This window comes from Camellia sinensis, chromosome 2, assembly GCF_055761805.1.
Source record: "Camellia sinensis isolate YWXY chromosome 2, ASM5576180v1, whole genome shotgun sequence".
NCBI lineage: Eukaryota > Viridiplantae > Streptophyta > Magnoliopsida > Ericales > Theaceae > Camellia > Camellia sinensis.
In genome coordinates this window covers 202,383,392-202,408,757 of record NC_138962.1, presented here as the reverse complement: position 1 = coordinate 202,408,757, position 25,366 = coordinate 202,383,392, and positions in this window count along the sequence as shown.

Here is a 25,366-nt window from a genome sequence, read left to right as displayed (position 1 = left end):
GAAAATGCTTTGGGATTTGCTACTCGCAAGTAGGCTAAAATACGGATTTCAACGAGTTTTTTCCAACTCAAACAATCCCACCTTCACCCACAGGCATTCAAAACATTTTAACACATAAGCATCTAGCCACATGTTAAGCATGCTGTCATGGCAACATTCACACTCATGCGATATGCTAAAGCATTAAAATACTTACATAGTACTCCATGCCAAAACAAAGAACTTGTTAGCAAACATGCATGATCCAAGTCCATGTTAAGTGCCTAATGCATCGCATACAAAATGTTGCTAGAATAGGCTCGGCTATCCTAAACATGGCATGTGAGAAATGCACAACTATCACATATTCAGTTTAGAATTTGATGTACAAATGCAGTTAGCATGATGTACCGAGCCTAATGTATGTAATACAAATGCATGGATGCACGCATGCATAGCATAAGGTATGCTAAACTAAACGTGCCCTAATCTACCATCGTAAGCAGGTAAATAAAAGGGAAGAAAGAAGTGAGGTTGGAAGACATACACACCACCCACGCACACTTATTACAGATTTGCCCTCGCTCGGAGGGACCGAATAAATATTACAAATTAATTAACTACGCAAGCTAATTAATATTACAAATTGCCTAATTTAATTAACAAATTAAATAGACTAAGAAAAACAGTAAAACGCCTCGAGAAGCGCGCCGCCATGCGCAAGCTGCCTCTGTTTTCTTCCCTGTGCTCCTCTGGAGGCTGTCAAAACCTCAGGATTACATCCCTGGACACTGGGGAGTACCACCGGCTGAGTGGAATCACCACCGGCACTGGTGTGTGGCCATCGGCACAAAACGAAGCTGTCGGCAGAGAAAAGATTGCCGGCCGGCACCTTACACTGCCGGTCGGCAAAGAAAGCCTGCAGGACCTGTAACTCACAGCAACAGAGGGCAAAATAAGGCATGGCAGCACAATTCAAGGCATGTATGCACCAACCATGTCCCTTATCATGATAATGACTCAAAGGGGCATGTGCCTCGATTCTCGGACCATCAATCACGCATTTCCATGCATGATGGCCCAAAGAACCAAGTATGCAACTTTGATTTCAAATGTATGCAAACCAATCAAACAAAACTCCCAATCCCTATCACCCAAGTCAAGGGACAAGGAATGCATGTAAGATGTAATGCAACCTAGGCATACAAGCTAAGGATGCAATATGGCATAGCAATGAACTTATGCAAGCATGCAAGCATACGTATGACAATGCAAACTAATGCTAAGATGGTCTTATACATGAATTAGGCAGCTCTAATAAGGCCTAAAACAGTGGCCAACGTGCTAAAAAGTGAGGGCTAAATGGCATGCACACACACATGCACATAAGGACCAACACTTAAGCACAAATCAAACAACATTCAAGCACACTTGAAAGAGGGAATCATGGACAATTAGCATGCAACATAAGCATTGAAATCATGCCAAAACATGGTGCCAAACCAAGCAATAAATCAAGCCAAGCATGCAACAAATGGCCCAAATGCTCAAGGCAAGTCAATGGAGCATTGGACTACACTAAGCAAGACCAAACATGGCATGAACTCATTGACCAAAAACAAAGTTTTGGGACATTAATGTAAGGCCCGAAGTGCCACTTAGATGGCATCTAAATGGCTCAAAACAAAGGCATGCACAAATGGTCAAAACAAGGAGCATGCAACACATGCTTCCAAAGCATTAAAGAGGCATGCAAGGCAATCAAACAAGCATGGAAATGGGACTGAAATGGCATATAGGATGGTCCCAAATCACCAAAACAATGCAAAGATGGCATGCTACACATGCACATACTCAAGGCTAACAAGCCCAAATACAAAGGAGCTATATCAAGCATGCCGAAATCAACCCAAACAGCCTAGGACAGACCTAGAACATGGCAAGATAAGCACATAATCTTCACAAGACTAAGCCTAAAACATGCTCCAACAAAGACTAACAACCTAAGACATGTTAAGGCATAAACGAGGCATTACATGGCAACTATGCTAAGCATGCATGGAGTTCCAAAACCAACTTGAAATCATGTTATATTATGGACATATAAGCATGAAAAATAGACCAAACATGCTCAACACACACTCAAGCATAGGCTTCCTTAAGAGGCCAAAATATGCCCTTTTCAAGGACAACAAGGAGAGGGGGTGGCCCTCTGCTTCTTGGGACTTCAAGGCATCATCTTCACCACTGAAATCCCTCAAGATTTCAGTGGTGAAGAGACCCCAACACCAAAATCCCGGAGCTAGCACAAAATGGCTCAAAATGAGGCCTTTTAAGGCCTAAGGGTGGTCAACAACCCTCAAGCAACAAAACACTCTTAATAAACAATAAAGAGGGCCTAAAAACAGAACTTTTTTATGTTATACAATAAGCACAAAAACAGCTCTAAGACAAGTAGAAGATCAATGCAAAAAGGGGAGAAAATGGGACTAGATTCTCACCCTTGAAGCCTCCTTCACAAATGATGCTCCAATGGCCTCCTTTAGCTTGAATCTAACACCAAAACATCAAAACAAACCCTTTAGAACCTCAGCTCCAAGAGGAAGGTGAAACACTAGGTGCTTGTGTGCAATAGTATGGACTAAAACACACACAAGAGTAAAAATAGAGATAGGATATGTATGCAACTCAAACCCTAAAACCAGAGCTTCTCTCTGTGTTTTTCCCTCTCTAAAATGTCTAAAGTCTCTCCCCTTAGCCCCAAGAGAGAGCCTCTATCTATCTCTCCCACCAAACTTGCAAAACTTACAAGTTAAGCAAAACTAGAGGGCCATCCCTCCATACACGTGTATGGAGGGAAAGTCACTGCAATACAGCTGCCTAAAAATATCTCAAAAAGCAACTGCACAGTAATCGGCCGGCCAAAAATGCCATCTTGGCCAAAAAGAGTGCCGACCGGCAAACTACATTGCCGGTGGCACTAAACACTAACCGGTGGCCTCTAGCCACTGCCGGTGGTGGGTGGGGATGGTCTACAAGCCTCATCCTGCCTCTCAAAGGCAAGATGCAAGTGTTTGGTGCAAAACCAGACACTAAACGGTTGAGTTCGGGGATCCTGAGGCAAGGCGCGCGAGCCGAGACCTCCGGGAACTCCAAACGAACACAAACATGGATAATCACCGAGTGTTCAAACGGTGACGTCCAAGTCTTGAGGACGGTAAAAAATGGGGTGTCTACAGTTGCCCCTCTTTGACAGAACTCGGAAGTCATAACAATGACGGGAGTGAATGTCAAAGCCTAGAGACGACCCATTTTTGACAAGGCCGAAGACTTAGACAAACATGCAAGACAATCAAGATATGCGCCCGAAGGCAGGGGCAAAATGCAAGACAATGCAGAGAGCCGGACATAACTTATGATCATGCAAAGAAAGCTGTAATGAAGCAAACATGCGACAGTTTTAAGCTAGCATACCAAACTACACTACAATGCAGAAAGGATGTAAGAGAATTATGTAATTCTCAATACGTCTCACTTGGAGGATACAATATCTGTCCGGTTCGTCTGGTTGCACCAGCCTCGAATGAACCGTACATACAATATCGTGCCTGAAAAGAAAACAAACTTAACAGGTACAATATTGTTAGCAACATGCATGACAATGCAAGAATAGTGGTGTACTCGAAATGCGTGACAACGCAAAGCAAGTAGGGAGTATAACAATGCTGTGAAAATACGAATATGTGAGTGAAGCATGCGGTCTTACGCTGGTATTGAAATTAAACATGCGGTCTACGCAATCAAAACATGCGGTCTACGCAGGTGATGAAACTAAACATGCGGTCTACGCAATCAAAACATGCGGTCTACGCAGATATTGAAATTAAACATGCGGTCTACGCAGATATTGAAATTAAACATGCGGTCTACGCAATCAAAACATGCGGTCTACGCAGGTATTGAAATTAAACATGCGGTCTACGCAAGCAAAACATGCGGTCTACGCAGGTATTGAAATTAAACGTGCGGTCTACGTAGGTAAAGAATGATTACAAACATGCGGTCTACGCAAGTATTGAAATTAAACATGCGGTCTACGCAATCAAAACATGCGGTCTACGCAGGTATTGAAATCAAACATGCGGTCTACGCAAGCAAAACATGCGGTCTATGCAGGTATTGAAATTAAACGTGCGGTCTACGCAGTCAAAACATGCGGTCTACGCAGGCAAAACATGCGGTCTACGCAATCAAAACATGCGGTCTACGCAGGTAATGAAATTAAGAAGTATGCGGTCTACGCAATCAAAACATGCGGTCTACGCAGGTAATGAAAATAATAATGCGGTCTACGCAAGCAATACATGCGGTCTACGCAGGTAAAGAATTTGAACAACAAATATGCGGTCTACGCAAGTAAAGAGATGATTACAAACATGCGGTCTACGCAGGTAATGTAATTAACATGCGGTCTACGCAAGTAAAGAAAGTGATTACAAACATGCGGTCTACGCAGGTAATGTAATGAACATGCGGTCTACAAAAGTAAAGAAAGTGATTACAAACATGCGGTCTACGCAGGTAATGTAATTAACATGCGGTCTACGCAATCAAAACATGCGGTCTACGCAGGTAATGAAATTAAGAAGTATGCGGTCTACGCAATCAAAACATGCGGTCTATGCAGGTAATGAAAATAATAATGCGGTCTACGCAAGCAATACATGCGGTCTACGCAGGTAAAGAATTTGAACAACAAATATGCGGTCTACGCAAGTAAAGAGATGATTACAAACATGCGGTCTACGCAGGTAATGTAATGAGCATGCGGTCTACGCAAGTAAAGAAAGTGATTACAAACATGCGGTCTACGCAGGTAATGTAATTAACATGCGGTCTACGTAAGTAAAGAAAGTGATTACAAACATGCGGTCTACGCAGGTAATGTAATTAACATGCGGTCTACACAATCAAAACATGCGGTCTACGCAGGTAATGAAATTAAGAAGTATACGGTCTACGCAATCAAAACATGCGGTCTACGCAGGTAATGAAAATAATAATGCGGTCTACGCAAGCAATACATGCGGTCTACGCAGGTAAAGAATTTGAACAACAAATATGCGATCTACGCAAGTAAAGAGATGATTACAAACATGCGGTCTACGCAGGTAATGTAATGAGCATGCGGTCTACGCAAGTAAAGAAAGGATTACAAACATGCGGTCTACGCAGGTAATATAATTAACATGCGGTCTACGCAAGTAAAGAAAGGATTACAAACATGCGGTCTACGCAGGTAATGTAATGAACATGCGGTCTACGCAAGTAAAGAAATGATTACAAACATGCGGTCTACGCAGGTAATGTAATGAACATGCGGTCAACGCAAGTAAAGAAATGATTACAAACATGCGGTCTACGCAGGTAATGCAATGAACATGCGGTCTACGCAAGTAAAGAAATGATTACAAACATGCGGTCTACGCAGGTAAGGTAATTAACATGCGGTCTACGCAAGTAAAGAAATGATTACAAACATGCGGTCTACGCAGGTAAGGTAATTAACATGCGGTCTACGCAAGTAAAGAAATGATTACAAACATGCGGTCTACGCAGGTAATGTAATGAACATGCGGTCCACGCAAGTAAAGAAATGATTACAAACATGCGGTCTACGCAGGTATGGTAATTAACATGCGGTCTACGCAAGTAAAGAAATGATTACAAACATGCGGTCTACGCAGGTAATGTAATGAGATGCGCAAAACCGCGCAACAGAATGCAATGCACAAAACAGCGTGACGGTTTGAAATGCACAAAACAGTGCGACGGTTTGAAATGCACAAAACAGTGCGACGGTTTGAAATGCACAAAACAGTGCGACGGTTTGAAATGCACAAAACAGTGCGACGGTTTGAAATGCACAAAACAGTGCGACGGTTTGAAATGCACGAAACAGTGCGATTGATATGCGATATGCATGGGGCAACCTTTGGATCTTGTAAAAGTCAAAAGGATACGAAAAGGATACACCTTGTATGAATTGGAGTGTCACGCACAGAAGACACGACCTGAGGTCAAAACGGAGGCCGGTTGAGCATCGGAGATGCACTCTCTTGCACTTTCTTGAGCTATGATGACCAAAAACTTCTCATGTGGCCTAAACAAGGTTGTGGGAACACCACCGGCCGGAAGGAGAGGCCACCGGCTATCCATTGGCTGAAAAATAACTCCATCGGCACAAAATTGTGCCGGCCGGCACAAAATATTGCCGACCGGCAAACAGTTGCTGAGTCGGGGCAAATTCGACTTTTCACTTTGGGTGTTTTAAAATAGGGTTTCAAAACCCTATTCCTCACTTCTCCACCACCGAAAACTCTAACCCTCTCTCTCTAGAGTGTTTTCTTCTTCCCGTTTCTCCGTTTCTTCGCGTTTTATGCCCGTTTCGTCGTCGGATTCGCGATTTTCTTCGCGTTTCGGACATTTTCAACCGATCACATCTTTGTTTCGGTGCCTCGTTTGGCGTTCTCGCCTTTTTGGGGTTTGTTCCCCTTGCTTTCCTCTTCATTCCCGTGCCTTTTCACATTCCGGCCTTCCCGGCCATTTCCGACCCTCTCGGGAGTTGACTTTCCGGTTGACTCTTCGTATTCCGACCCGGTTTTCCTTTTCCGGGCCATTTTCGCATCATTCTCTACATGGCGGACGACATTCCACGTGGTGGGACTCCCCCGGACCACGAGATGGATCCCGGGGTCGAGCTCTTACCACTGAGCGAGCGCCCGTTCGACCCGGCGACCTACCGGCCGGCGATCCATGTTCTGCCCCCAGACGGCCTGCGTCAGTTCCGGAGCTTCGAGAGGCATGTGGCGCCTGAGCTACTGCTGCGTGAGCCTACCTCCCACCTTTCTTTCGGCACTTCCGAGGTAACTCTCTTTCTTCGGCTTTACTTTCCGCAATGTAGGATACAAAACTGTCATAGTTAGTTGTACTCTTTAACTGCTGGAAACTGATATGCCGTAGACCGTAGTTGACTGTAGACATACATACAACTGATATCTGTTTGAGACTGACACATGCACACACACTGCACTAGCCCTGAACCACTCAAACACACTGCACTCACTGTTTTTTCACTGTAAGCACACCGGCACCCGGTATTTGTCTGAATCTGACAAACTTGCATACATACCATATCTGTCCTTTCAAAACTGCATTTTGAATGTTGTCTTGCCACCGTTATTTTCTGTTTGCAGGAGGGTTCCCATACCATTCGCGGGTATGGGAATACTGGTGCACGGGAGTGGTATGATGAGCTCCCTGATGCGGTCCAACGCATCGTGGACCGAGCGGGCTTCGGCACCTTCTGCCGAGGGCTCTCTAGGTTGTCCACATGCAGACCTCTTCTTGCTGCTTTGGCGGAGAGGTGGTGGGACACCACCGATTCTTTCCACTTCTCTGCTGCAGGGGATATGACGATGACCCCTTATGACTTCTCGATGCTCACAGGCATCGGGGTAGGGGGGGATCCGATCCCCTTCGACACCGACATGGATGAGTGGACCGCCGCTCAGGTCCATCTGCTGGGGGAGGCGCCGCCACTAGCTCGTCCAGGTTTTGTGCGGTATTCCTGGTTCGAGGTACAGTTTCGGGTCCAGCCCGCATTGGAGGAGGAGGCGCAGATGACCCCAGAGGACGAGGAGAGGTATGCTCGCGGCTTCCTCATGTTCCTGTTCGGGACTACCATCTTCGCCGACCGGGCGAACACCGTGCCTCTCTGTCTTCTCAGCGCACTGGTGGACGTCCGGGACATCTTGCACTATGACTGGGGTGGCGCTGCTCTGGCCACTCTCTATGGGTACATGAGCTCGGCTTCTCGCGGCAGCGGCCAGCTCCTCGGAGGCTACTGGCGGGCTTGGGAGGTATACTTTTTCTCCGCTTTTCATTTCTGTCCGATATTCTCTGTACTCTGTACACTGCACACACTGTGGTCTGCTTTATACTTGTTGTATACTGTACACACGGCACACACATACATTCTGCTTTACACTGACTGTACACTGTACACAATACACTACACAACACACGGCTCTGCTATTTCTGCTTTATTCTGTATATCCTGCTTTATCTGATGGTCATACTGACATCTGTTTTGCAGTTGTGGGTTTACGCCTACTTCCCTAGGCTTGCACCCGTACCAGTCGCGGAGCCTCCTCCGGCTGTCCCGTTCTCGAGTCGCTTCGACGGGAGATGCACCCGGGCGACCACGGGAGACATTCGGTTTCTTCCGTCGATATTTCGACACTATCACCCCGGCCGAGGTATGTTTTATTTTCAGTTTATTTAGCTTCGCTTTCCCACTGCATATTTCAATAATAGTAGATAACAAACTGTCTGTCACTTTTAGATCACTTGGCGGCCATGGGCTTCCTTGCCGTCGACGATGCGGGGTCGGTTCCCTGGTGCTGAGGAGACCTCGCGTTTCCAGATCTTGCTAGAGGGCCCGGTCTGTCGGGCTTGGTACCTGGGGGAGCGTTTTCTACGCCAGACCTGCAGGTTACCTGAGCAGATAGTCCCGGCTCACCCTCCTGCAGAGATGAGGGAGACCGAGGAGCTGACCACTGAGCAGCTGGATGATTACTCCATCGGCTGGGAGGAGGCCGGCTTCCGAGGCACCGGCGACTATCAGGAGTATGTGCGGACGTACCTGATGCGCCCCCTGAGCGGTCGTCGAGCAGAGGGGGCCAGGCCTGTAGCATCGGCGGCTGAGGCCGGAGCGGGAGCAGGGGCTGGATCTTCGAGGAGGGCCTGGGTCCGTGGTAGGGGTGGAGTGCAGGGAGGATGGGGAGTTGGCTGGCCTGCCCTGCCCGCTGTACTGACTTTCCAGGGGCAGGGTGGGTCGACCTATCAGATCCCCTTTGCCCCTCCACCGGCTGGTCATGAGTTCATTAACGTCCCCGACTTACCGCCGGTATGTTCTACTGCATTTTGTACAGCTATTCAATTCAGTTTACTTGATATTCCACAGAATATTGATGCGTCTAATACTTTTGCAGGCTTCTTCGGGGTACACCCGTCAGTCGTTGGCGATGAATGCCTCGATGATGGGGATGCTCCAGCAGACCTTTGACCTCCTAGCTGTCTACAGCATACCAGTATGTTCTTCTGACATTGGCCTCAAACCATTCATACACTGCTTTACATAATCTGATTCATGGCACCACACCTGATACACTGATTTCACAGCATCTGACACACTGCATACACTGTATTCTACACCGTACTCTGTACTGATAAACTGCTCACGGCATTCCTACATTGTACTCATACACTGCATTCTGCACTGATAAACTGCTCACGGCATTTATACACCGTATTCTGCATTACATTCTGCACTGATAAACTGCTCACGGCATTCATACACTGTACTCGACATTGCATTCTGCACTGATAAACTGTCTACAGTATACTGATGCATTTCACTTTTGTGTACTTTTTCAGCCTCCTTTCCAGATTCCCATGGCGGGAGGTGCTCCAGCGAGACCTTCTGTCTCTGCTCGGGGGAGAGATGAGGGGGGCAGGATATTTCCCCGTACCAGGGGAGGGCGTACTCACGTCGGGAGTAGCTCGCGAGCTCCAGTCCCGGATGATGACGATGACGAGGAGTCAGAGGCGGAGTCCGAGTAATCGGAGGAGGAGACCGGAGACGGTTCTAGCTCGGGCTCTGACGACGATGCTGATGATGCTCCTGGACCCTCGTCCAGGAAGAGGACCAGGACAGACTGACGGCCTTTCGGAGTTGCTTGACATGGATGCAGATTCTTGCTATCTTTTCTTCTTTGTACTTTTCCTTTTGTTGGTAGTTAGATTACCTTGTACTGCCGCAGGCAGATTTTTGTTTCCAAAACTTGTACATTTGAAAAGATAATGAAACGAAACGGACTTTTTATCTGAAAAAGTGTTTACATTTACACATTTCATGCATTGCATCGCATCTCATCATGTTACACCTCAATGTAAATGAAATTGATTGGTTGTCTGAAAGTTAAACACTTGCACTGTAATAATCAGATAACTTAAACAGCCAACAGCAAAATACACCCAAGCAACCTACTGCCTGATTTTGGACACACAACCCTTGCTCTACTGGGGATTAATCTGCATACAGCCCATAACACAACATTCGATTCATTCTACACACGACAATTCTCAAACAAACAGCCCAATTTGACAGGACGAACCTCAAAGATGGAACCGGTTGGAGTCGAAACACGTTCAAATGTAGAGAATGGCACAGCATTCTGAGCAAAAATGATTTTTGAAATCGAATGAGGGTTTTTTAAACCGGGATGTCGAGCCTACAACTGAACACAGCAGGGAGGACTCAAAGATAGGTACACGACCTAAACACAACGAGACATGCTCGGAAAAGACTAAAAACAAAAGACGAGACCGTCAAATCAAAAGGACACGACACGCAGACGCTTTAGCAAAGATGGGGGACCTCGGACCACGAGGAGCCAGTTCAATCTGGGTATTGTTTCCCACCTTTTCTGATTTGTGATCCTCACATCACTCGACTCTCAAGCTCGGATTTTCTCTCAAAACCCTTTTCCTCACTTTTCTCTCAACTTACACCTCTCTATTCTTCAATCTCTCATTTTCCATCCCTCCCCGGGGTGACTGATGAATGAACAGGAAGTTGCGGGTTCACGCCCGATGCCATTAGCTCACCGCTATTTCTTCTGGCGGGCAGAGTGCTCTTCTGGCAAGTACGTCGGTGACGGGGGAAAGACAGAACGCCTGGCTCAACTGTGCCCCTAGTTCATCATTTTAACCATTTTTTCGTTTTTGCTTTCTACTAAAACGATTTTGATCAAAACGAGAGTCGGATTAACGTACTTGTTCAATTTTTGATTTGAAAACCATGTGAGTCAGGCTGTAAGCACTAAAAATTTTCCTTTTTGGGTCCAAGACAATGGTCCAGTTTTGGAAAATGGAATAGTTTTTGAGAAAATAGTCAACCTCAGTAAAAATTTTCAAAAACAATTTTTCAAACAGCTGATGCTCGACGAGCATGGAGCTTAGTCTTCGAGATGCGCAACCTTGGATCGGAGGCAATGGAAAATTGCCCCTGGTTTGAAAGGGGGTGGGAGGCAACGGAAAGTTGCCCCTGGTTTGAATGGCGGCTCACGGCGGCTCGTGGCAACGGAAAGTTGCCCCTTGTTTGGGATGGTGCCGCAGCAATCTGCAGACAGTCTTCATTGGCGGTGGTCGAGCTCTTGGACACAGCGATGACGAAGACGGTCACAACACATATATGGACACAATCACCTTGAAGGGTGTTGGCCACTGGACTTTGGGATGAAATCGAAACCATTGCATGGACTGAGACGCTATGAAAGCGTTGGGGGCTGGACTTCATGATGAAGTTGCCTACGTATCCCAAACATGGGAATCAAGCCTTACGTAGTTCCGGCTAAGGTCCACTCGGGTATTTTAACCTTCACTTTGTTTGGCTCTCACTTTTGCCAAGGCGCCCAATGCGGGTTTTCGACCTTGCGAGCTTTTTTATTTTCTATTTCTTGTTTCATCTCTTTTTTCAATTTTCTTTTTTTTCTTTTCTTTTCTTCTTTCTTTTTGTATTTTTTTCTTGCTCTAACTTTTTCCTGGGCCGCCCTTCCGGGTTTTCGGCCCAACGAGCCTCTCAAAGGGTAAAAGTGTAACAAGTCCACGCCAAATGGTTTTTTTGGAATTGAAGCCCCTCTGTGTCCAGGAGAACGGCTGTTGCACTGATTTGCAGAAGAATCCATCACGGTTGCTCCACGAGCTTCTTCCGGCGAGATCCACTCCTTCTGATTTGGCTTTTGGTGCCTCTTGCTCGAGGGCTACTTCAAAACTGGCCACACAGGTCTTTCTTGGCGTTTGTCCGTTGAACTTTTTGAATGTTCTGAACGGGTTCAAAGTCGGAGAACAAGTAGAGTAAATCTTGAGGCTGAGAGCGATCCTAGGCTGCGCAATCTCAAGAGCGATTCCACACAGGTCTTCGCAGGGCCGCGTAAAAACATTTGTTTTTGAAAGTTTTTAAGAAAGCGACGAATCGCTCGCGCCGAAGATAGTGTGGAACCAATCTGGATCAGGCCAGGATTCTTCTCAGTACTTACGCCGACAAGCATGGTTTTATTCATAAAAAAGGCTTAGCACGCCTCTCTTTCTCTCAAAATGATCAAAATTTCGCAAAAGCCGAGGAATTCCTTCCTCTTCGTTTTTATCACCGCAGTGTTCAAGAAGTTTGTTTGTGAAAAACTTAGGTTATTGTAATGAGTTTAGCGCGCAGGAGAGCGGGCGAGATGTACTGTCAGCCCAATCAAATTCTCTGGCACTTATGCTGAAAGCAAGCATGAAGGTTGAGATAGCAACAGCTTGTTTCAATCGGCTCTGTTGGTGCAACTGGCCCCTCGGTAGAAACAGACTCAAAAAAAAAAAACAAATAATAACAAAACAAAATGGTGTTCGGGGCGACATCCCCAGAATCACCTGGTATTATATACAACGGGGACTGACTCGATACAACCAGACAGACCCTTAAGCAAAAAAGGCTGACTCGAGACAAAGAGACAGACTCAAAACAAAAGACTGACTCGACATCCAAGCCAGGATTTACAAAACTCGGTTTCACCGATGCTCGAAAATGCGTGCCAGACGCTTCAAAAATACACCAAATGTTGCCCGCAGGCGGTCCACTTTACATACTCGCAGTATCTGAGCCCTCAAAATCCAACAACTGAGTGGTGACGGGCTTGCCTGAGGTGGGTGGTAGGATAACCTTGTTATCGATCAAATCCTGCACTTCATGACGAAGGCGGGAACATCCATCGGTACTGTGACCGGACTGTTGATGGTACGCGCAGTACAAGGTAGTATCATGAGTGGCGGGGAGATTCTTCGGGAGTGGCCGGGGCTCCAAAGGCTTAAGATGCCCATTCTTCGCCAATATTAGCAATGCCCTAGACAAAGGCATGTGGAGGTCGTGAAAGACCCTGCGCCCTCGGGGCAGGTACTTTGCAGTTTGAGGATTCTTGCCAGATGCGCTGGCAAAAGGATCGGGTGGCGCTGCCTTGGCCTTTTGAACCTTTCCCGGTGCAGGGTTGGGAACTACAGGAATTGTCTGGGCATGACGGGGCCCATCCCGGTTTTCTGCCTGGCTTGAACTGCCATTGATCGGAGCGGGGAAAGCATCATCTACAGCTTTGGTCACTATTGCAGATGTTTGTTGCTTGCTCATTCCTCTAACTTTCAGAGCCTCGACTGCCCACAGCAGTTGTTCAATAGGGTCGGCGTCTACCTTTGCCTTGTCCTTTCCCCTGGCCTCAGCCTGATCAAGGGTCTGGGTTGGTGCTGGCATGTCGTGGCTATAGCCGGAAGCCACCTCTGACTGGCTGAGCTCTATCACAATCCGCCCCTGTAGCGGGGGCTCCTGTGGTACAAAATTCCCGGCATACGGCGCCGCTGGCGGTGAAGCCGACATTCCATAGGCGAGGTCTGCCACAGACCTTTGGAGATCGCCTATCATCCCCATCAATGCAAAGGTGGTGGGCTCACGAGCCTGGTATAACTGGGGAGCCCAAACTGGGTGCACAACGGGCGACCTGGGCGGATATGACATACTGATGCTGGCCTCACTCTGCGGAGTGGTCCCCTGCTCCAATGCAGCCGTCATAACCACAACTTCTTCTGAACTTTGTGCTGCCATAAATCCTGCCTCAGCAAGGGGGAGACACTGGCTATTCTATATCAACTCTGCAACTCTCCTGAACCTTGAAAGAAAAACAGACAGCATTTCAGCCCAAACTGATCGAATACGGGCGTAGTCAAACAACTGTACCCTACTACTGATCACTGTTCCCAAATTTCTGTTCCCAAAAACTGAACCCAATACCCGCAGATAACTGATTCCTGATAACTGATTCTCAACAATATTGATTATGGTGCCCTCGGGCCTGATACTCAAACTCGCAAACTGGTATATGCGTTCCTGTAGAGATACACTCTAAAAGCACATAGCAAGTAAGTGAGAGCCAAAACACCCCTATGTTGGGGTAGGGTTTCCCTGTCCTATTTTGTCAGGAGCTAGGGTTTCACTACGCACACAGCGGTTCTCAAACAACCTAACATCGGGTAAGCAGCCTGTCCTAATTTGGAATGGTCACTAGGGATCCGAATATGCACTAGGTCGAATGGTCAAAAAGGGTGCCCCGGTAAACCGGGGTTTGTGTTCCCATGCTGTCAGAGCCCATAGTCGGTCAGCCTTATGGACATGCCTTGACAAGACAAGCCTCCGGCAAACCGTTCAGGAATGGCAGATGGCAAACACTGGGTTCCTAGGCGCACCAATGCACATGCAATGCAAAGAAACACATAAATGAGATCAAAACAGGATATCACGAGTTCGAGTCAAGCTCTCTTAAACTCCCCAGCAGAGTCGCCAGAAACTGTGGACGTCCCCCGAACGCCCCGGGAGGGTTAGTCCCGTTCTGTTCATTTGGGGTTACCACAGTTTGGACTCGACTTGTGTCACGGTTCTTAATCTGAACCAAAGAGTCCAAATCTGGCAAATCGTTTTGAGAAACAGATTTTTGAAAAAGTAGTGCCAAACATGGACTGCTTTGCCAGATACAGAGTCGCCACCTAAATATTTTAAAATGGGGGAATTTAGGAAACCCTGACTCGGTGCCGAAGGCCACATGTCCGTCATCACCGGAGTTGTCTCGGCTCGGGAGCTTGGGTACGATCGGGGAAGGTCAGCTATGAGCACCCCCTTTCGCCCGGTCCGAAGACCGGCCTCTACTAACCGTGATATCCGTTTTTGAAAACTTTACGTGTTCTTATCCCGTTATTAGCCTAGAATTACTATGTTATGCGCACAGCAAACAAGTATAGACTAGATTGCCTAATTTGGAAATAAACATTGCATATCCGTTCGGTTTGAAAATGCTTTGGGATTTGCTACTCGCAAGTAGGCTAAAATACGGATTTCAACGAGTTTTTTCCAACTCAAACAATCCAACCTTCACCCACAGGCATTCAAAACATTTTAACACATAAGCATCTAGCCACATGTTAAGCATGCTGTCATGGCAACATTCACACTCATGCGATATGCTAAAGCATTAAAATACTTACATAGTACTCCATACCAAAACAAAGAACTTGTTAGCAAACATGCATGATCCAAGTCCATGTTAAGTGCCTAATGCATCGCATACAAAATGTTGCTAGAATAGGCTCGGCTATCCTAAACATGGCATGTGAGAAATGCACAACTATCACATATTCAGTTTAGAATTTGATGTACAAATGCAGTTAGCATGATGTACCGAGCCTAATGTATGTAATACAAATGCATGGATGCACGCATGCATAGCATAAGGTATGCTAAACTAAACATGCCCTAATCTACCATCGTAAGCAGGTAAATAAAAGGGAAGAAAGAAGTGAGGTTGGAAGACATACACACCACCCACGCACACTTATTACAGATTTGCCCTCGCTCGGAGGGACCGAATAAATATTACAAATTAATTAACTACGCAAGCTAATTAATATTACAAATTGCCTAATTTAATTAACAAATTAAATAGACTAAGAAAAACAGTAAAACGCCTCGAGAAGCGCGCCGCCATACGCAAGCCGCCTCTGTTTTCTTCCCTCTGCTCCTCTGGAGGCTGTCAAAACCTCAGGATTACATCCCTGGACACTGGGGAGTACCACCGGCTGAGTGGAATCACCACCGGCACTGGTGTGTGGCCATCGGCACAAAACGAAGCTGTCGGCAGAGAAAAGATTGCCGGCCGGCACCTTACACTGCCGGTCGGCAAAGAAAGCCTGCAGGACCTGTAACTCACAGCAACAGAGGGCAAAACAAGGCATGGCAGCACAATTCAAGGCATGTATGCACCAACCATGTCCCTTATCATGATAATGACTCAAAGGGGCATGTGCCTCGATTCTCGGACCATCAATCACGCATTTCCATGCATGATGGCCCAAAGAACCAAGTATGCAACTTTGATTTCAAATGTATGCAAACCAATCAAACAAAACTCCCAATCCCTATCACCCAAGTCAAGGGACAAGGAATGCATGTAAGATGCAATGCAACCTAGGCATACAAGCTAAGGATGCAACATGGCATAGCAATGAACTTATGCAAGCATGCAAGCATACGTATGACAATGCAAACTAATGCTAAGATGGTCTTATACATGAATTAGGCAGCTCTAATAAGGCCTAAAACAGTGGCCAACGTGCTAAAAAGGGAGGGCTAAATGGCATGCACACACACATGCACATAAGGACCAACACTTAAGCACAAATCAAACAACATTCAAGCACACTTGAAAGAGGGAATCATGGACAATTAGCATGCAACATAAGCATTGAAATCATGCCAAAACATGGTGCCAAACCAAGCAATAAATCAAGCCAAGCATGCAACAAATGGCCCAAATGCTCAAGGCAAGTCAATGGAGCATTGGACTACACTAAGCAAGACCAAACATGGCATGAACTCATTGACCAAAAACAAAGTTTTGGGACATTAATGTAAGGCCCAAAGGACCACTTAGATGGCATCTAAATGGCTCAAAACAAAGGCATGCACAAATGGTCAAAACAAGGAGCATGTAACACATGCTTCCAAAGCATTAAAGAGGCATGCAAGGCAATCAAACAAGCATGGAAATGGGACTAAAATGGCATATAGGATGGTCCCAAATCACCAAAACAATGCAAAGATGGCATGCTAGACATGCACATACTCAAGGCTAACAAGCCCAAATACAAAGGAGCTATATCAAGCATGCCGAAATCAACCCAAACAACCTAGAACAGACCTAGAACATGGCAAGATAAGCACATAATCTTCACAAGACTAAGCCTAAAACATGCTCCAACAAAGGCTAACAACCTAAGACATGTTAAGGCATAAACGAGGCATTACATGGCAACTATGCTAAGCATGCATGGAGTTCCAAAACCAACTTGAAATCATGTTATATTATGGACATATAAGCATGAAAAACAGACCAAACATGCTCAACACACACACAAGCATAGGCTTCCTTAAGAGGCAAAATATGCCCTTTTCAAGGACAACAAGGAGAGGGGGTGGCCCTCTCCTTCTTGGGACTTCAAGGCATCATCTTCACCACTGAAATCCCTCAAGATTTCAGTGGTGAAGAGACCCCAACACCAAAATCCTGGAGCTAGCACAAAATGGCTCAAAATGAGGCCTTTTAAGGCCTAAGGGTGGTCAACAACCCTCAAGCAACAAAACACTCTTAATAAACAATAAAGAGGGCCTAAAAACAGAACTTTTTTATGTTATACAATAAGCACAAAAACAGCTCTAAGACAAGTAGAAGATCAATGCAAAAAAGGGGGAAAATGGGACTAGATTCTCACCCTTGAAGCCTCCTTCACAAATGATGCTCCAATGGCCTCCTTTAGCTTGAATCTAACACGAAAACTTCAAAACAAACCCTTTAGAACCTCAGCTCCAAGAGGAAGGTGAAACACTAGGTGCTTGTGTGCAATAGTATGGACTAAAACACACACAAGAGTAAAAATAGAGATAGGATATGTATGCAACTCAAACCCTAAAACCAGAGCTTCTCTCTGTGTTTTTCCCTCTCTAAAATGTCTAAAGTCTCTCCCCTTAGCCCCAAGAGAGAGCCTCTATCTATCTCTCCCACCAAACTTGCAAAACTTACAAGTTAAGCAAAACTAGAGGGCCATCCCTCCATACACGTGTATGGAGGGAAAGTCACTGCAATACAGCTGCCTAAAAATATCTCAAAAAGCAACTGCACAGTAATCGGCCGGCCAAAAATGCCATCTTGGCCAAAAAGAGTGCTGACCGGCACAAAATAGTGCTGACCGGCAACAAATAGTGCCGGCCGGCAAACTACATTGCCGGTGGCACTAAACACCAACCGGTGGCCTCTAGCCACTGCCGGTGGTGGGTGGGGATGGTCTACAAGCCTCACCCTGCCTCTCAAAGGCAAGATGCAAGTGTTTGGTGCAAAACCAGACACTAAACGGTTGAGTTCGGGGATCCTGAGGCAAGGCGCGCGAGCCGAGACCTCCGGGAACTCCGAACGAACACAAACATGGATAATCACCGAGTGTTCAAACGGTGACATCCAAGTCTTGAGGACGGTCAAAAATGGGGTGTCTACACCCTCTCTTCCACAACTGGGTTTGGGTGGCTGGCTGATTGAGGTTCGGTGGATTTTATTTTCCTGAGCTCAGGCTCGATCTTCTCGACACGAGCTTCTAACTTCCGAATGCGTTCATCTCTTTATTCTATATCGCAGCAATCGGCGCGGAGACGCATGCCAGTCTCGTAAGCCATGTACAGTCCCCTGATTGCTGAACTTTGGGTGGAAAAATTTGTTGAGCAAACTTGATTGCCACATTTGGATCTCGAATGATCGAATCTGCCTCTGTCATTGGTCTATTACCCACGAAGACCGTGAAACTCAATGGGCGAGGAGTCGCGTTGGATTCCCTTCCAGGACGGGGTTGGGGAGACCTACGCTGTGGCTGTTTGTCCCTTCTAGGCGACCTGCTTCGATGATGAGGAGATTGGTGTCTCTCCCGATCCCTTGAAGTCTTATTGCCCGTGCGTGAAGGTTCACCGCTTCGACTCATGGCTCCACCCAACTCAGCTAGCGTATTCGCTTTACCTCTACTATTGAAGAAAATTCTGTTTGACATTCGTACTTATTTAATCTTCCTCAAAGAGCTGGACTGAGTTGTTGACTAAGCACATAAATAGGACCCTCATTCACAAAGTACATGCCCATTTATTCCCTATGGGGGTAGCACCTCCGAGCCAATCTCATTAACATTGAAGCGACAACAGCCCGGCGCCGACTGAGTCATATGCCCCAATCGCCCCATCAACTACTGATATTCGGCGTTCTACGATCATGAACCAGCTGGGGCAAAGGCAGATTCATCAATCTAGTCGGCTTGAGTGTCCCAGCTGTTCCATGAATCGATTCATCAGTACAAGTTTCATCAATAACGTGTTATTCGGCGTTCTACGATCATGAACCAGCTAGGGCAAGGGCAGATTCATCAATCTAGTCGGCTTGAGTGCCCTAGCCGTTCCATGAATCGATTCATCAGTAACATGTTATTCGGCGTTCTACGATCATGAACCAGCTGGGGCAAGGGCAGATTCATCAATCTAGTCGGATTGAGTGCCCCAGTTGTTCCACGAATCGATTCATCAGTACAAGTTTCATCAGTAACGTGTTATTCGGCGTTCTACGATCATGAACCAGCTGGGGCAAGGGCAGATTCATCAATCTAGTCGGCTTGAGTGCCCCAGCCATTCCACGAATTGATTCATCAGTACAAGTTTCATCAGTAACGTGTTATTCGGCATTCTACGATCATGAACCAACTGGGGCAAGAGCAGATTCATCAATCTAGTCGGCTTGAGTGCCCCAGCCGTTCCACTGAATCGATTTATCAGTACAAGTTTCATGAATTCATTTTGTTTATGATTAAATCAGATCCCTAAACTTAATCGGTTTTTAAGTTTGCCATCTCGCGTAATCATGACATTTTATTCTAACTGCTGATTCTCCTAATTATGTACTCATATAACAAATAATACAAGCAATAACTTGAGTACAATATTAAATTTTCATTCATAAATTGGGTGCTAGCAGCGGACATTTTACATATGAAAATCCAAAAAAGATGAAAATCAACTAACAATAAACATACATCGAGATTGAAAATACTTAATAAAACTAGAATGTCCCCCAAATCAATCCTCAGGATCAGACTCAAGTGGCTCAACGTCCACTTGCTCGTATGGAATTGGCATGGCCAATGTAACTCCAGCAGCAGCAAGGGCTTTGAGCCACCCATGTTTGAACCCCTGATTCTCGAATTTGGGGACTTCTTCTACGTAGTTGTCAAGGGCAGTGCTCTTTCTAGCCTCGAACGCTGTAGAAGCCTCAGAGTCGGTTTTTTCCTTGGCCTTCCTCAACTCTTCCATCTCGGCCTCCACTTTGGCGAGCGCCTCCTTGGCTAACTTGAGCGATTCCTCGCTCGCGTTAGCCCTCTCCTCAGCGTCGGACCTAAGCCGGTCGGCAGTCTGAGCCCTCTCCTTCTTAGCTTCGGCTCAAGCACTTTCCATCGCGGCTCTCATCGCCTCGAACTCGGCCCTGCTCCTCTCACCTCCAGCTTCCGACTTCAAGCGGCCAATTCTTTCAATGGCTTCGTGCTGGCGGTGACCTAGTTCGGCTATCCTTCCAATCGTCTACAAAACATGGAGTCAGGATCATCACATACCAAGAAATATCGTATGCAAACCAAACCAAACAAGGAGTAAAAAAGATCAAGTCACATACCAGGAGGGCTGATTGAGCAGCTAACGCTATAGCTACCAAATCCGACTCTGCTCGAAAGGTGGCCTTGTCAGCCGGCAACGAGACTGAGGCGGCCAAGCTCAACGCTACAGTTGGATCCTTCAAGGCGGATGCGTCAGAGGAGATCGGTGTGTTTTTGATCTTCGTCTGAATAACGAAAGGAACAACCACATCCGACTCCTCTAGACAAGGCCGCTTGTCAGCAGGGCTCTTCTCCGAGCCGGCCTCTCCCTCAACGGTACGTTTTTCACCCTGCTCTTCTTCAATCGACCGTTCTTCCTAGATCTGCTGTTCAGCCTCCTTATTAAACTCAGTCAAAACAACTTGAGCTGTCTCTTTTACTATCACAGGTTGTGAAGATTCAATCGGGGCAAGCCCAAAACGGCTGGCCTCGACTTTCCGTCGCGCTGCCATGCGTTCGGCATTTCTCTTTCGCGCCATCTGCGTTAGATTTTCCCCAGCCATACCTTCAGAAAAATCGCCGAGTAGATTCCCTAACCCTATAAAAATATCTTCGAAAGAAAACTCTGCCCGACCCGAAGTGGACGGTGAATCAGGCTAGTTAAGACCGGCTGCGTCAAGCGCAGAGTTTAGAGCCTCGTCAACCTCTTCAACCTCCGTAGCGAACTCTCTGGTCGGTTCGGCAACTACCTCGACTGCCGTCTCTACGTCTTACTCCGAATCAGAAGCTTCAAGACCAATTTGCCTGAGGGTCTTGAAGTTGGAGAAGATAAGGGCCGTAAGGTGGTGTTCGCCGGATGGGATCGGAATGTCGTCTGCGGTTGAGAACGTAGTATAAGTGGGCTCGTACCGCAGAAGTATATGGGCGGCTCTCCCTTGCTTCTGTACGTTTGGATGGCCAAAATACTTGAGTGCAGTCTTTATCTCCGTGAGGACTGCATCGTCAGTCGAAGTCTGAATCTTTTTCAACTTATTGCCTGCAAAAACAAAGGATTAGACTTGAAGAGAAAGCTGAATAAAAGAAAGATCAATAAACATAAGGAGTTACACGGCCACCTGGTTCACCCCTCATTCTGGGAACAGCGTCTAGGCGATCTTCGCCCTCGCCGAATTCCCAGTTGTCGCGGACATTGACCATTCCATCATCAACTTGTTTGCCAGAATTGGCAAGCATGGTTACCAAGTGATGGTCAGTGTCCTTGGCCCTGAGAAAGAAGCACCCGAGCCGATCGGAGGATTTGGCCAGAGCGTAGCAGTGCCGAATCACTGGAATGCCAAGGTTGATCTTAAGGCGTCGGTTCAATTCTATGATTCCCATTATGATTCGAAAGAAATTCACAATGGGTTGGGAAGGAATCAGACCCCAATGGCAGAGGACAGCCCTAAGAAATAGGTGCAGGGGAAAGCGAATCCCGCCCTCTACAATGGATAAGAGAGGAAAGACGATGGTATTTTGGTCCTCCATCTCCATATCAAGGGTATTGTCTGTCACTAGAGATATGTGGACATCATCAGGGATAGAGAAATGTCTCCAGAACCCAGAAATACGACCCTCGGAAAGGAGGTCTTTCAAATGCGTAGCCATTCTAGTAAGGATCCGGGTATTCTAAAGTAAAAACGAACACGGAAAATAGGATTACAAAAAGGAGAAGAAAACTTACGAGAGGCAAAAGAGACAGGAAGAGACGAAAAGAAGTTGCAGAAGACGCGAAATAGAGGGATTCCGACTGGCAATCCAGGAGGCTCTAATATTCAAAAAGTATGCATTCGAAGAGACTAAAGTTTCAAATCGTAATAAATACAGAAGATGCACGAACGAGGCGGGAACGTATAATGATGACCGAAAGACGTGTGTGTTCTGACATTCACATTGGGATAGGTGAAGTCGCCTAATTTATGTTTCTCTTGACTTTCCAAATTCGAAACCAAACACACCAGTTAACTGACATCAACGGGGAGTTTGGGGGACAATTGTAGGAGCCGAATAATTGGGCAGAATCAGAAACGTACGATCTAAAAGATGGACGCTGCTCGGCTCTAACCTGCACAATTCGGAGGCCGACTTCAATTAGTAGGCCGAGTAACTATGGGGTCGAACAAATAAGCAGTTTGAGAGCCAAAAGTGGACCAGGCCCCGAGGCCCTGGAAATGAGTATAAATAGAGGGATAACAGTCAAAGAAAGGTATGTGAGAACTACTGTGCTTAACTTAGAATACAAGTTACCTTGAGTGTAGAGACTGACTTGACCGTCGAAGTGCTAATTCCGGCACCTCCGACCGGGGCGTTTATTCCTTTTCAGGTGACTAGCAGAGGATCATTGGCGTCCCCCTGGATTAGAAAAGTATTTCCAAACTGTATCCCCACACCAAATAATCTACTAAACTTCTTACATGGGTGTGAGACTCACACATTATTTGGGATCCATAACATTTTCCTAAAAATGGTGAATCATACTATTTTAATAAGTAAAAATCGAATTAATTAGAGAATATCATGATCTTGTTCGAAAACACTACATGAGACTTCATTTGAATCTACTTATTAGTTAAAAAAGTTTACACCAGCAGTGAGTAGCCTAAGTTGGAGGTATCAGGAGTAACATTTTTTTTAATCATAATTTTGTCTTGTAATATTAGGGGCATGGGTAGAGCTGGGAAAAGGCGTAGAATAAAGGCAGTTCTTAAAGAAAGATAAGTGGATTTCGTGTCTATTCAAGAAACTAAGAAAGTAGGTACTTAAGAGGATATGGTTCGCTCAATTTGGCCATGGAAGGAGATGAATTTTTTGGTTGTCGATCCAGAAGGAACAACGGGGGGCGGGGGGCCGGGGGGGGGGAGGAGGGGTTGTGCTGCGTATGAAGGCCTTCGGTGTTCATAATGACTTCTTGTTACAGCAACAGAAACATCATTCTAGCTTTAGGTATTCTTCTCCCTGAGTTTGAGTGTATCTTGGTGTAGACACCCCATTTGACCGCCTTTAAGACTTGGGCCCCACCAATTGATCACCCAATGATGAATGTACACGCTTGTCCAAATGCTCGAATTCCTTAGCAGGAAACCTCAGTTTTGAGCCCCAAAAACCTACAAATCTTGTGCTTTGTTTTTTGGACCAAAACAGTTATATTTCAGGGCCTGACCATCTAAGGGACCACCAGACCCACTAGTGGCTTGCCGCCCATTATTAGTGGCCTGCCGGCCACTTGTGTAAAATTTCAGATCTTTTTGCTAGCTGTGCCAGCTGTCTATATAGATACATGCACTGCACCAGCTGTCTCTGTATGGATATTTCTGAGATAGTTTCATATATTTCTATATATAGATGACTCCCTCTCATAATTTAGGGTTAGAAAAATTGGTGGAGCTAAAGTTTTGAAAAATATTTCTCTGCCTACATTTCTCTATCTCCCTTGCAACTTCTCTATCCTTTGCCTAGGCATTCTAAACTAAAACCTTGAGGGTCCATTGCTGAGGTGTTTGAGCTTGCATTTAAGCACTTGAGGGTGTGAAATTAGTGGTTTGAAATTCAAATGGTCATTTATTGCTAACTTTGTACTATTTTTCACCTGTATTTATGAGCTAAAACTTGTGGTTTAAGGCCATTAAAGGTAGAGGGGTGGATCACCCTTCTTTGCACCTTGCCTCTTAGGCCATTACCCTTGTGTTTCCCACCATTTCATTATCTTTTTTTTCAAGCTTTTAAATACTGATTTTTAGAGGCTTTTCAGAGGCTAAAATGTGGTTTTGAAGTCCCAAAAATGGAGGGGTTAGCCTCCCCTCCTTTGGCTTGTTTACTAGCTTAATTACTCCATTGTTATAGCTTGCTTTTGTAGATGTTTTTACCTTAATTTCAGTGTTGTCTTAGCCTATTTTAGGACTATTTTAAGTTTTTCATGTCATTTATGCTTTGAATTGCATGCTTGTCGTGTAATGGTCCTCTTAGGTTTGGTGTTTTAGGTATTTGATACCAACCTATTTGAGTTGATAGCATTTATTTCAAGATTTTCATACTTGTGATCATCTCTAATCATATCTGTACTTCTCTCATTTATTGGCTTCTTCCTTGCTTTGAGAGTCGTTTCAAACCGATTGTTTGTTTAAGCTTGAGATAGAGATGGTTGTGCTTAATGGTTTAATATCCTCAGAGGTTCATTACCAACGGCGTGACATCTTTCTCATGCCCAAAACAACCCTTGGTTTGACACTTCCCTCCTTTAGTGGACTTAATGCTCATTATTGGACTCAATCGGTTAATGAATGGAAAGGTAATGAAATGAAGTAATAAAATTGGGAATAAAATGGAGCAGGATAATAAAATGGTTTGAGTTCAATCGGACGTTAATTGAATCCATTGAGTTTGGAGCCGTTTCATACTTGTTAGTGATGAAAATGGTTCAAGAGTTAATGTCAAACCACTTCCCTTGATCAATTTTATGATAGGGAGGGGGTTTTGTTGCTCTTTCCTTACCATTTATCGAGATTGTATCCCTTGGTTCTTAGACCATCAAGCAATGTGTTTGCATCGATTGATGGTTTGAGAATCGAGTCTACCCCTCATTTGATCTGTTTGATGATAAGGAGAGGTAGGGTGGACAAACATCCCCTAAAAATGCTCAGTTTGTGCTCTGTTTGTTATCTGTTACAGTAGGAGAAACCCAACATTAGTGGCTGGCAGGCTACCTTTACTGGGCAGTAGGCCACCGCTTTTGGCCTGCCAGCTACATTTTTCAACCAAGTAGCACCACTTTCTTCACAGAGCAGAGCAAAGGCTGAGGTGCAAAACAGTGTAGAGGCATTCTTGGGGGAGAAATTCATGTGCATGCACAAGCCATTTCCTTGCTCCTCGGGGCCCGTTAAACTTGTGTTATTGTAATAGTAGTAATTACTTAGTTAATTAATTCTGTAATGTAACTAATTAGTTAGTTTAATTAGTTAGAGTGTGTTGCAATTAGTTAATTAGCTAGAATAGT